Raw genomic sequence first — 14357 nt, 5'->3', positions numbered from 1 at the left:
CTGCTAAGGTGATTTCCAAGCAAAAATCTCCAAGTGCTACAAACTCACAAGTGCTTTGCAGACGAGGTAGGGGTAGTCTATATTTCAAATGACAAAACGGGACAGCAGGTGGTTAAAGTGCCTGCCCAAGGTCAGAGAAGGAGCCTGTAAAAGCACTAAAAATAGACTGGACTCTTAGATCAGATCATTCCTCTACTCAGCGATGACTTCTAGAAGTATCAAGGTAAGGAAATACGTCAGCACCTCTTGGTGTGGTGTTATCAGCTGGGGGAGACACCGGCAGGCTGGACAGGCTGGGGAACAACAGGAAATGCAGTAAGAGGGCTTGGTTTTGGTTCACCCAGCCTGACAGAAAGAGTTAGTCATGTTCAGGAAAGATGATGGAACTGAAAGCACAGACACAGCCTGACCTGAAGTCAGTGGCTCCAAAAGACAGGTTTAAAAGTACATTTTCCTGGATGTAAAAAGGCTCCTGAGAAATCAAGAACTGAAGCAAAACCTTAGCTATTAGATGTTTGTCTGATCCCAAGCTTGCAATTACCTGGGCAGCAGAGGAAAAGACCTTCACAAGCATGGCAAGCCCTGCTCCCCAGGCAAACCCAGGCCAGGTGATGCCTTTAAACACCCTGCTCCAAGACTGATACACATTACCCCAGCATAGGCATGGTCCCAATCCAACGAAAAGGCAGCATGAGGTATCTCAAGATGAGTATGACAGCAACCAGCATGCTGAGCAGATTGATGACTTCCACCAGGAAACATGGCCATCCTGCCTCTGCCCTGGACCTGCACATCAACCTCTGCCCTCAAAGCAGCACCTCTGTCTCACTGGGAATGCACAGCTCCAAGCTGTCTTCCAAGCCTCAAGGGCTTCTTATCTTCTTTTTGGAAATTCTGAGCAGTTCTTTCCTTTCAGTCTGTGAGGCTGGGGTCTGCCTGCCTATTTAGCTCTGTATTTAGCAGCAAATGGCTAACCCTTGAGTCAGCCTGAAGAGCAAGAGCCTGTGAAGAGCATCAATATGAAAGCCAGCATGGAGCTCTTCTCCTCTACTCCCTATCCCATTTTCTCTCCAAGTGAGGCCCGTCTGCAGTTTCTATCTAATTTAAGATAGCTGTTGTGACCCTTGAACATGGAGCTGGATATTTTTTTCTGTTCTTGCTAACATCCCTACTACTAAAGAGCCTGGGTGCCATCATCACGGTGTGGCACTCACCATGCTGGGAAGATAAAGGCCAAAGGACTGCCCTGCCATGGGAAGACCACGCTCTCAACCAAGGCATTACAGACAGACAGAGGAGTCAAACACGATGAGACGGAGTCGGTCAGAGGTTTTGACAACTCAGTGCTCCAGTAGCGTATCTGCTATCACAGGCTTTTATACTGATGGGAGTGATGCAATAGGAAATATTAATATCAGATTCAAAACAGCCCAAAGGCTGTTGATGTGAGCAGAAGGGCTCTGAGAAAATGCACATTGGGTTGGAAGTGAGCAGCATGAGCCGGCAGCAGCAGCGTGGCCTCACAGGGGCTGCCTCCGCCAAACCCACCGAGGGGTGACAGTGCAACAAGGCCAGCAGTGCAGGCAAGCACTGCATGTTTGATGTGATGGAGGAGAGGGAGCCCAGGGAAGATGCAAAGAGGCAGGCAGAGCTGTGTAGGAGGACAGGAGTAGTAGGCAATAGACTGTACGGACACAGAGTTTGCAAGGCATATCAGAGATAAAGTGTGTTGGGGAAAAGAGATTAAAGACAGAGAGATTGGAGAGAGGGAAGGGCAAGAAAAGAGGTAATGATGCAGAAAATGGTGTTGACCAGAAGAAAAAGGAGGATATTGGGCAAAAATTAGAGTTGAGGGTGATCTGTATTCCTTAGAAACTGGGATACTGAGGAAAGGTTAAGGAGGAAAATGAATGGAAATAGGTGTGAGGAAATCCAGGGTCAAGTAGGGAGATGTGAGTGAGGTGAAGAAGCCTGTCTCCTGCGACAAGAAAATGAGGAGAAAACATGAGGAGGAGGGGGAAAGGAAAACAAAAGGAGGTTTTCATCCATCTTCACTGACATAACATGGATGACCAGTCCTCCTCTTCCTCAGGGTTCCCAAGCACCAAGACCAATGTCTCAAAGAAAAAATCCCTCCCTGCAAAACAAACCTGAAAAACATGCCAGCATTGAAACCCTTTAGCCGCGAAGCTACTGGGCTTGTTTGCCTGCTTTCCCACACTGTGCCTCCAGCCCTGTCTCTCTGTTCACATGGCTGACACTGGATTTGCTACAAATAGCAAATCTTTCTCCTCACATGTCTGACCCCTCTAGTCTAGTCTTTCAAAACATTCTTGACTCCAAATATTTTTCCAGGCCAGATCTCCTGTCTCCTACCATGATCTCTGGGCAGGACCCCGGTGCTCTATGCGACTGTCCCATTCTTCTGAGACGGGAAGGAAGATGAAAGTGTCTCCAAGGGCAAGCAGTCCCGCTGGAGATACATCATCTGATTCAGTGGAGATACCAAATATTGGGCTTGGAGCACAGCAGTGCCAGCAGACACGCCATGGCATGTCAGAGAGCACATCTGCCTCCTCACTGTCTCATGGGGAAAGAGACTTTTTTTAAAATTAGCTTAAAAACTTGGTCTGGGAAAGGAGCCCAGTGCTGAGCTAGGGACAAAAGCAGGAGTGAAATAATTTTCCTGTTAAAACTAAGAGATTCCAGGGCTGGGAGGGCAGAAGGACAATAAACTCTTTGGGAAAGAGCTTAGCAACATGCTGTTGGGATTTTGATTCCCACCTTAAAACAGCCCTTGATGCCAGTCTCTGCTGCCTACTTGTTAGGTGTTTACACAGACGTTTACTTCACACCTTCCGCACTATGCCCCTTGTGCTGGTGAGGAATGGCCCACTGCCGATGGTACTGCTTCATTGTTCAGCTTCTGCCGTGATGTTCACAAACAAGGGTGGGCCAGCGAGAGGCCACTAACCACCTTGAACCACCAGAGATGCTGATCTGGCTATTCTCCTCCCTCACTTGCCCTTCCTCCTGGCCACACTCGCAGTCTCTGTCCACAGCAGCCAGTGGATGCCTCGAAGGGATGTCATGGCTGAAATCAGAAGACAAAAAGGGAGGTTTAAGACATAAAATGATGGAGGAGGTTATCTGTGACGCACAGTCAGCAGAAGAGGGTGATGACTGGGAACAGTGAAACACCCAAACGTATTGCTCTCTGGGGGATAACACCATTAGGACAGGGACCAGTTCTGAGTTTGTACAAAAACTTGCACAGTGTTGTGTCTGACAGGGACCTTGTAAACCATGAAGCACAAATGCATTGCATAAATACTGAATGAAATTAATAAAATCCAGAGGCTACAACCTTCGGCACTTTATCACAGCCTTCAGACTCAAGAGATCGCTGTTAATCTTCAGGCTGTTAGAAACAAGCACAACAACAGCAGAAGTAGAATAGATTTAGAATAGTGGTACAAGGCAACATCTTCAATAGTGCAAATGATAAATATCAGAATTAGTTATTTAGAGATGTGCTGAAAGCTCCAACACTTTCATTCTTTAAATCAAGAGAAGCTTTTTAACACAATAACAACTATGATAAAAGAATTGATGCTTCAAACTTAATGGCCTTTGTTTTACAGGTTGCCAATTGGTCAGAACCACAACAGTTCTTTCACACCTTAAATCTGTTTTGGACAGGAAAGTTACCCACTTGCATCCTTTCCTTCTAGGTACTATTACTGGATTTTTATTATTTGTTATCTTTTATTTTTTAAATTGTTGTTATATTTTGTATTATATATTGTTACGTTTTATTTTTAAACAGAAGTGCAGTGCGATTCAGTCAATGCTGAGAGCTCACCGTGCTAGGTGCTGCCTGAAAACAAGGTGTGAGACAGCTCCTGACAGTCTGCATTGGCAGAAGACTGATGAGTGGGAACAAAATTAGAGGTACAGACTTGGGAGGCTTGCATCATCTCAGAAGAGGGAATGAGAAAGCCATAAACCTTGAGAAAGCCAAACCTGCTGGCAGGATCCAGAAGTTTTAATCAGGAGGCAAGATAGCAGCCACACCCAGGACTGCCTGTCTCCAGTAACACCACCGTGTTTTGGAACCAAGGAGTGGGAGGAGGAGTGAGATGATCTGCATTAAGGGTTTGGCCTCACCAGATGGAGGCAAGGTTCCAGAAGTTCCCTGGCTCCAATACCGTCTGTGCTGCTGTGATCAGCAGTGGAGATACCCTCATGGAGCCCAGTCATCCCAACAGACAAAGCAGAGAAGCAGGCACCACAAGGGTGTGACTTGCATCATCCTACATGGCCAGGTGAGGACAAGGTGGCATCCTCCAGATGTGCCTCTGTCTCTGCATCAGCTGTAAGGTGAGCTCAGGATGTCCACAGCTGGTCAGACAAACCTTGGGCAGGACCTAACGTATTCCTGCCACCACAGGGATTTAGCTCATGAAAAATCAAGTGTGTTGGCTGTGTGAGGGAAGAGCAAGCAGGTCTTTCTCCATGCTTCTTTCAAGCTTTGGCCTTGCTACTGAAATACATATTGCAACTGCTGCTAGGCGTAAACCCAATATCATACTTTCCACATATGTTGCTTCTTGGCCAGTACTGCCTAAGGAAAGAGTCAGATGTGAAAAACACAATTGCCAGTCCCAAGATCCTGCACTGCCCTGAGTACACGGCACAGCTTCTGCCCTTAGAGTTCACAGAATAGCATTGGTGTACAACAGCCAGGACAAAGTATTTCCTCTAAAAAACAAAAGCAGCAATGCTTTTAGTCACACTAACTGACAGTAGGGTGGAAGGAAGTACTGGCCTTAAATTAGTGCTTTAAATAAACAGGTGGCTGGTTGAGACTGCAGGTTAAATTACAAGTGCAAAACCCAAAGCCTCTGGAGAGCAGACCTGGGAGCCTCCTGATTTTTAAAACAGCTCAGAAGAAGAGAATAGCCAGACTTTGCAGCGCCTCTGCTGGGATCTGCCGCGTAACTGTCTGACTTGACTTTCTTGGGAGATGGTATTAACTTGTCTGTGGTGTCACAAATGGAGTGATTTAGATCACTTAAAGAATCACTGTCAAAGGTATTAGCAACAGTGGTTTTAATAAGATGTTGCAAAAGTGCGGCTTAACAAAGTTTGATGGCAAGGTTCACTCTATTAATTACTGCATGGAAGAGACATACGAAAGACAACTGAGTTACACTCAAGTTAGAATGATTCATAGAGAGACGAGGGACACAAAATGGTAAGGAGGACCCTCTCATGGAGTCACGAGGTTCAGAGTGGACCCCCCCGCTTTCTAAACTCCCGATGGAGCTCAGGTGTGGCTGGGTCCAATCTTAGTCCCAGACTTGGTCAATGGTTTATGTCTAAGGGATTGTACATGCAAAGTTTATGTAATGTTTCATTAGCATCAATTCAATGTGCAAAGTTACCAAGACAAAAGCAAAGTTACCATACTACAAGGTTATGTGTGATATAAGTTGCTTAAAGACCCATCGAGGGTAAAAGGTCTCTCTGCCTTGAGGAGCGAGCTGGAGAGGTGTCCCAGCTCAAGGGGAGGTCACCACCATGCAGCCACGCTGCCTAGCAGGGAGAGCTCAAAGGCAGCTCACTTAGGCTGTCATATTTATGGAATGATGTGGTTGGCTCATAGTCAAATTGCATGCGATGGAAAAGGTATGAATGAGATTCCTTGTACCCACAACTTTCTTTGTTCCTTGATAAAAGAGTCTTGGAAAAGCCACCCACTATTCATCTGTCAATTGCATGATTGGTGTTCCAAGCTCATATGCACCGATGCTCATGGTGCCACTCTGCTCCTTTGGGGATTTTTAGAGAACAGATTGAAACTAGAGGAGTTCATGGCCCAGCTACAGCTCAGGCCTTTGCCTCTTCCAGACCCTGCACCAAGCCACTGCCAGTTTGGTCAAGGGGTCGAGCCCATCCATCACGTGTGGCTGTGTAACACTTGTCATATGCCAGGCTGAGGAGCAGCCAGTCCCCAAACACATGGTTCATCAGGTGATATTCAGGCTGTGCTCAGCTTCAGTGCTGTAGTATCTCATGTCCAGATCTCCTTCCCCACAGTAAAACTCAAGATCTCAGGGAAGGTGTTACGGCTCCCCAGAGGATGCAGAAATCATAGAAGCCTGCACATTACACAGGGACCCTCATAAGCGAGACAGTCACTAATAACAAAATATAAGGCTTTGGCATTGCTTTGCAAAGAGAATCAAACGCCTACATATCCTCAAGATCTGTAGACATGAATCCTCTCCTGGCTGCAGACACTCAAGGAAACATAACTTTGCTCTCTTGCTCTTAAGGTCAGTATCAGCATCTAGAAGATTGAGGTTTTAGTCTTACCTCCATCAGGAGGCAGGAGAGGTTTGGAGTCAACTGTCTCACTCCTGTAAGAGTGCTCCAGTCACTGTCCTGCTGCCCTGGGCTCCTTGCTATTGGACTTCGCACAAATAGTCACCTATTCACCAAGTCAGAAGGTGAAACACCTTCTGCCCTTTAGTTCTGTAGTGAAAGTGCAAGAGCAAGAGACTCACAGTCCATCCTGGATCACACTGCTTACAGTACATGACACGGTGCTCTTGGTCTCCCCTACACACCACCCAAATGAACCAGAACTCCCTGGAGAGCACCCCAGCCCTCTACCCTTCCTCTAGCACAAGACAGCACATAACCACTCCACATGTTTCTAACTGAACATCCTTACACTTGATGGGGAATGCTTTGAAGCCTACCTAGCACACATTATAGAGCTCACAGCAGTTAAAGACTGCAGGAGATGGAGTTGTTGGAGTAGGCAGGCTCCGACACAATGAAACTGGAAGGAGAGATGTGAATAGTGCAGAAAGCACATTCATCGCACGCCAAACATTCCTATGCAAGCCCTACCCCCACAGGCACCAGCTCCACTGGTGCTCCCTCCATGGCTTCTCACTCAACTGCTGTGCTGTGGTGGGATTCCCCACCAGTGGGATGCAGCACCTTGCACAGGACCAGGATTCCTCCCTCTATTCCTGTGTAAAACTTTACCTGTGAGGATGGCAAGACAAAGGTACTAAGGGCATGCTAAGGTAGTACTGGATAGGAGCGATGAGGTCAAGCTGCTTCATGAGCCTATTTTTGCAGGGACAGACACGAGATGTGGCTGCTAGCACCATGCGCATGGCAGGCGACAGGCCAAGGAGAACAGGAAAGTAAGGGAGGAGAATGCTGAGTTTGGTCTCAGTTACTAATCCTCAGCAGCAACGACACAGAATCAGGCACAGTCTTGCCAAGACCAGGCACGTCTGAAGACACATTTGCAGCACACACCTTCTTGCTGTGCCCCAAGTCTGCAGGGCAGCATGCAACGCCCTGTTCAAAAGACTTCCAGCTTCTGCAGGTAGGGCTTTTCTCACACCCACTGTGGAGCTCCATGTCCAGCTGAAGGAACTGGCCACCACAAATCCTGAACCAACCAGCTCTGCCAATCTGGTTTTGATAATCCTAATCAGCACCAATCAAATAAACTTCAGCTGAACACCTCCTGCCCCTCTACCCAAACCCCAAACCAGATCAAAACCCAGGAAGAGAACAAATTTTGCCAGGCTCATCTCATCCAGGAAGGGCTTCAGTCATGGTTACTGATCTTACAGGAGAAGCCTGCCTCATCCCTAGCCTGTGCCTCACAGCAGGACTCGGTGTACAAGTTTAGCTCAAATAGAGATGATGGTTCTGATGGTAAAATTTCATGGCAAAGCCTTCTGGGCTTTGTAATACAGGAAATTTCATAGCCTGCTCTTACATGGGATATTGCATTTACAGATCACAGAGCAAAAGCCTTTGGTCCATTATCCATAGTTTTATAAAGGAGGAAATGCACAGAACTTGGGGAGAGGGGGTTAAACTTCCAAGGTCCCCAGGCTAGTGGCAATGCTGGGAGGAAAATACCAGTTTCCTGAGTGCCAGCCCTCTGCACTGACACAGCCCCACATAAGCAAAAGGCTCCCTCGAGGCCTCAGCAGCTAAAATACAGTGAATTTGCAATCAAGAGCTAAGGGAAAATCAACCTGGTTGATCCCACTTGTGGGTCAAGAGTTCATTGTTTTCCAAGCTGTTGTTCTTTGTTTTCATCTGAATTGGAGTAAACTTGCTTCTGCCCACGTCTGAAAGAAACAATACAAGTGGTTAAAACACTTCCAAAGCCAGAATCGCCTCGCTACTGGGCAAAGCCTTTGCACAGTGTGCTAGTTCGGTAACTACAGGATAACTAAAGGTTATCACGATCATTAAGAGAACTCACTGCTGGCTCATACAAGCTAGAATCCTCTTAGGTAGGAAAACCTGATACATTCATATGGCATCTTTGGAGGGGGTGGGGACTGATCCTATGGCTGAGTTTGAGGATGCACTACTGAGATGTTACTGGGAAGGAACCTGAATTGTCTTTTAACTTGGTCAGGATGACACTTAGCTGTTCTACTCTTCTTATAAACTCTTCCTTGTACTTCTGGTTTGGAGACTCGAGATAAATTAGGAGATTCTGTATTCTCACACTGGCTGCTCTATTCCTTACAGCCCCATTTATAAAAAGTACTTAGCTGCATCTTGAAGCTTTCAGTAACAGGAATTTTAAATCCAGAAGGATCTCATCTAACCTAACCTCATCTTTGGAACACAACTACTTATATTGTTTTATCTTGTAAACTCATCATCATCTGCCTGCCTTTATAACATACTAATGAAATACAGGGCAGGATTTTCTGAGATTGCCCAAGACAAGTGAATTGCCTCCCAGAGGAACCTGTCACTGTCCACTGAACAGAAAAGGAGCCTTAAAGATTTGCCTAGACTACTCACTTGAGAGTAATCCTAGTTAAGGCAGAGCAGCACATAAACTGAGGACTGACTCAGGCAGAAAATATTGGTAAAGAACTAAAAAGGAGAAAAAAGACTTTCAGAGTGATATGGCTACCAGCTCCTGATGCTATTGCTAAAAGTTACAGCTGCAGCTGGCTCTTACAGAGCCGAGTGCATCTCCACTCCATCCTGCCTGACAAGCTCACTTGTGGCATACTTCACTGGTTTCTTTGTTCCACATATACACAGAGAAGACAGAGGGAAAGCAAGCAAGTCCAAAGCCAGAGCCACTGTGGTGCGTGGACTGATGGCCCTTCCCTCCATATAATATCGGTTTTTCAGAGTCTGGGCACCATGCTACTGAGACTCCTCCCAGCCAGACTGAGTCATCGTCAGCCAGCATTAAGAAAAGGATAAAATTAGCTTAGCTATTAGTAGAAATGTTTGGCTAATAAATAAAACAGTGGGACATTTTTGCTTAACAGTGGATGCAACCATAGAGAGAGGTATGTCCTGGCTGCTCGCCTGGATGTAAATAGTGCATGGCTAAAATTATTTGCTTTGTCCAAGCTCAAAAAAAAAATCAATTCAGTAGAAACATGAGAGCTTCCATGGAGCTGAGCATTTTGAGGCCAGGAAGCGTGAGCTGTGTGTGTCTCGGGGTGTCACTCATTCCTCCAGCACCCTCCCTCCCCACATCCCCAAGTGCCTTTTGCTTGACATCACGTCTCACATTGAAAGAGCACTGGGATCTCAGCGGAAAGCCGCGCGCATGGGGAAGCAGATAGAGAAAGACACAGTAAACAGAACATGCATTCAAAACCAGCATGTTGGACCTGCAGCACTGGTCCAGCTCGTTTAATGGCTGGCAAAGTAACCACAGTCTGTGGTGTCTGATGAAGGTCATCACTGCCTCGGGCAGGATCCGAATCAAGTTGCTTCTCTTGTGAAGAGGTCACAAGGTCTTTCCCTTCCTGCAAAGCAGGAGTTCACACCCGCTAAATCCACCCTGGCCTGAAGGACTGAATGCACAAAAGGAGACAGAAGCCCAGGGGATAGGATGGAGCACAGAAGCAGAAGCTGGAGAGATGGTGCAGTGAGAGGAGGCAGGGAAGAGGTTAAGGGCCGGGATGACTTTGTGAGCACTGAGAAGCAGCAGCACAAGGTTTTTACTGTCCCATGGCGGCAGGGAGGGTGTGACAGAGAGCTAAACAGTGCCGGATGGCCTCATCGGAAAGCAGCCCCAGCTGACTCACCGGCTGAGTCACAGCCTTGCCCAGCCTCTATTCTTTTCCCAATCAAGGAAACAGCAACTTCCCACAAACTTCTTTTAAGGCTGCCATTTGGATGCTGAGCATTCCCGCACCGACCCTCCACTCTTGACAATCCCCTTCCATCCCTTTCCATGTCTGTAACGCAGCAGGAGGCACAATCCTTCAAAGAACATGATGTCCAGAGGGAGGAAACATGCTGTAGCCTCTCCAAAGCAGAAGCAGGATTTATTGCTGCTCAGCCCCTGCAAGCTGTGCCCTGGACAGCAAAGGACAGGCTCTTACAGAACGGGAGGCAAGGGGAAAATACAAGCTGGGAGATTTCCATTCCAGCACTGAACCTCTGCCCTGCCCAGGGAAGATGCTCATGTTCATGGTACCACACTGCTTTGAAAGAGGAGATTGCACACCCTGATGCTGTACTTGAAGGGTGGGCAGAAGATAGCCCCAGAGCCTACAGTGGGAGACCCAAAAATTCAGGAAAGAAAATTGCCTCGACTAAATTCCCATCTGGATTCAGAAACAACCAGTGAAAAGCAAAAATTATGAGTAATGTTACAGATGGAAGAAAGGGGAACCAGATAGCAAAGAGTATACGTGAGAAGTCTGAAAGGACAGAAAAATGACACAGGAAGCAGGGGGAAAAATCCCTGCACTGGCAAAGCAAAGAGGGAGTTTTTTAAGTCTGTTAGAAACGTAAGCATTCTTCATAATGCTACAGGCCAAGAAGTAGATGAGAAAAACATTAACAAGGTTCCAAAGAGGCACAAGGTTTCTATAAATGTTTCTGTTCTCTTTCAAGACCCAATGGCTTTTGCAGTCTTGTAATAATTTCAGAGAAGGACCAGCACTTAGGAGAGACCTGCATCCTAGAGCACTGAGATAACCAAAGAATATTGGTCTTCTCGTGCAATCCACAGGCAATGAAAAATCGCACCAAGAATATGTACAGGTACCATAAAGAATTTGGGACGGTAACCAAGAGGCCATGCCAGTTACACCAGTGACAGATTTATTTTCAAGACACATGCATTTAACGCAGCCAAACAGGTTTATTCATCTCAGCTCAAAGACTACATGGAATTTTCTAATCCAGAAAGCAACAACCCTGAGAAGGATTCAAGAGTCACGATGGACAAGCACCCGGACTCAAGCACCCAGTAGAGTGGTAAGGGGAAAAAGGCCAGTGTGATCCTCGGACAGATAACAGCCTACAAAGCTGGGGGAGGAAAGTGATCTTATCTCTCTATTCACATTAGTGGAGCTGATGTTGAAACGGTTCTTATACTTCTGATGTGGATAAATTGGATAGAGAGCAAGAAAAAGCCCTCAAATAATTGGTGGGAGGAAGGAAACAATTCTAAGAGACTAGAAGAGTTCAGTCTGCTTGCCTTATCCAAAGGCTGTTGCAAGACTAAATTACAAAGTATAAATACCTGGTGAGAAAACAGGCTTTTAAAATTACCAGAGAAAGGCACAACAGGCACCCGTGGTTGGGAATAAAGCCAACTGAAATTAAAAATAAGGTGCAGTTTTAAACTGTGAGGATAATTAATCACTGGAGGAAATGATCAAGGGTGGTGGTGACTTCTCCTGCTTTTCATGTTTTCCATGCAGTACAGGATACCTTTCTAAGAACGGCCACAGCCAAATTGCTCAGCAGAGGAATAACTGTGTGTGCATCCACGGTGCCAATTACTGTGTGCAAAGAGATCCAAGGCTTAGTGTGCCACAGGGAGAAAGAAGTCTTCAGCCTTGAGTTGTTTTGTGATGAGGGCAGCCGTGGGAAGGGGGAAGGCCTGGGGTTTTGTTATTACCTGGTTGTTTACATTATCTGATGACATTTTAATGCATAATCCTGGAATCCAGGAATTCCCTCTTACAGATGAGCATTTCACTTGGGCTCCCTTCTACGCACATGCTCTCTTTCTCAAGGAATCTTTAATTCCCCCCCTTCCACTCAGCTGGTCAGCTTCAAAAGCACAAGGAGAGCGTCCCTAAATATCGAAGCAGCCTTGAGCTGCCTGATGGACAAGGCAATGCTTCTCCACATGCAGGGTCAGCCCTGCTCAGGAAAGGGCTATGGGACGTGCACCAGAGGGGCTGGGAGGCTGATCATGGTATCTACAAGTGCCAGATGTGCTCTGAGAATAATTATTGGATGAAAGTTCTCTGAGCACTTGAGCTAGGGGATATATCCTGTTTCTGTTAGGCCTTGGTGTGAGCAGGATGCTAAAATTCTTAGACCTAAACTGTCAAACAAGTTCAATTTTGGGCAAAATTGTATGTTTAGAGATCTTTAAAACCAAACATTGTGGACCTGTGAAGGTTGGGTGCCTCTGCAACAAGACTGAGTAGGGATTTTCAGATGTCTGGACTCAGGCACCTCCACTCCACCAATAACCTTCTATAGCGCCCAAGTCTTCTAAGGAAACCAAACTTTTGACCATAAAACACTTCTGTAGCTATTTGTACTTCACATTGATACACACAAGTTGGGGGAAGGGAAGCACCTGGGGGTTGTGGGGAACAACTTTGGCCAAAGACACTAAGCCAGTCTTTCACTATTCAAAGAATCATTGTATCTGCTCAGAGCAGGGACTGTGCTAGTTTTTTAGCTCTCATCTTCAAGTAATCCTCCACAGAGAGAAAGCTTGCCATCTTACCCAATAGCAGAATTATTTTTACTTTTTGAGGTCTTTAATCAGGACTTGATACCTTTTGCCAGACAGATACTAAAACTGAACAGCAGGCACTGCTCTCCGGACATGCTACTGAGCAAAATACAACATTCTGCTGCACCAAGACAGTCAAATTAGCATAATAGTTCCTCCTGATTTAAAGTCCACAGATTTATAATCTATTAATAACACCCACCATCATAGGATGACGCACTGATTTCGGGCTGCTGTGATCTGCAGCCCAACCGTACTGAATTCTCAACTGTCCAGCTGGGAAGCCAGACTCCTCTGCGATGTATGGTCTTGAGTCTAAACTGCCTGTAGTGAAATTAATCATAAACCCATTTCGCGGGGCACAGACCAAGGCTTGCAGATAAGAAAACGCAAAGGTGGATGCTTGGTTACTGACAGGTATAGCCCTTAGGAAATGACACAGTAATTACTGTTACTATTTACCTGACTTCTAAGTGAAGCTTAACATTTATGACAAGTTGCTTAAAATAGCCAGTTTCTTTGTATACCAAGGGCCTGCATCTTCCAAGTGCTGTCCCTGACGGCTTGCTGACCCAAAGGGTGTAATTCACATTGTTGCTGTAGCTCTCTGGATAGTGGTATCTTTGAGGACCTCTTGTGGACTCTCTTCTAAATTGCATGCTTGGGAAAATGTTTCCGTGTTAATTTGTAGATACGTCAAAGAGCTTTTTACTCCACATGGCCTCATGGAGATTTGCAGAAGTTGGATGATAAGATGCAACTAAAAGCAAAAGCAAACACAAGAGAGAAACTGCATTTTCAGAGGGGGAATTTAATGCCCGAGTGATGGCTCATTTACACTTCGGCTTCTTTACAGAGACAGCAATGCATACACAATGTAAAGTTCTTCCTAAGGGGGGCAGAGACCTGCTAACTGATGGTCAGGCTGAGGCTGATATTGCTAACACAGGCTTCTGAGTAAAGAGAATGGCTGTGAGGTATTCCTTCTTCCTCCGGCTGCCTTGTTTCTGCCTTTCCCCATCTTCCCCACAAGGATCCCAACACTATCACCTTAATCCCTCTTCCATGGCGGCTCCCTCATCATTCCAGCCCCCCTTGCATCGACACCCAGGGTGAGCACTTTGAAGCCATGAAATGCTGTTTCTCACAACTAACACATCGCTCTTTTCCAAGCCTCCTACATCAAGCAGAGCAGCTTCCAGGCAGACTCTTCTGGGATGTGCAACTTGCAAGTCTATTCATGAGCTCCTTCGTGAGAGAAGACCCAACAGTGGCTTTCATCAGTAGGTTACAGTTATGGCTGCAGCATGTCCTGAGGCCTTCTCCCTCCGCCTGCCTGTCCCCTGGCTTCCCCTCACCGCACCGGCAAGAGCCCCGCGGCCTGCACAGGCTGCCGAGGGGAGGCCTTGCCCGGGCAGGACCAGTGCAGGGCCACGGCCTAGTAGCACCTCAGGGCAAGGCCCTTCTCAAGGGCAACCCCTGGTCCGCAGGACGGCGCCACAAGCTCCCTGTTCCGAGCTGGCCGCGCCCGACC

At 46.7% G+C, this 14357-nt stretch overlaps 1 protein-coding gene across 1 annotated transcript in view; it reads left to right on the top strand.

The window, feature by feature from the left end:
• The first annotated feature begins 4125 nt into the window (after positions 1-4125).
• CWC15 (CWC15 spliceosome associated protein homolog) overlaps positions 4126-14357 on the top strand; it is a 29054-nt gene continuing 18822 nt past the window's right edge. The window contains exons 1-2 of the mRNA XM_035900465.1: positions 4126-4137; positions 7127-7133. The gene's annotated coding sequence lies outside the window, so the exon portion shown is untranslated. The remainder of the gene's footprint in view (positions 4138-7126; positions 7134-14357) is intronic.

This window comes from Egretta garzetta, unplaced genomic scaffold, assembly GCF_000687185.1.
Source record: "Egretta garzetta isolate BGI_Z169 unplaced genomic scaffold, ASM68718v1 scaffold58, whole genome shotgun sequence".
Classification (NCBI taxonomy): Eukaryota; Metazoa; Chordata; class Aves; order Pelecaniformes; family Ardeidae; genus Egretta; species Egretta garzetta.
This window is presented reverse-complemented; position numbering and strand designations above follow the sequence as displayed.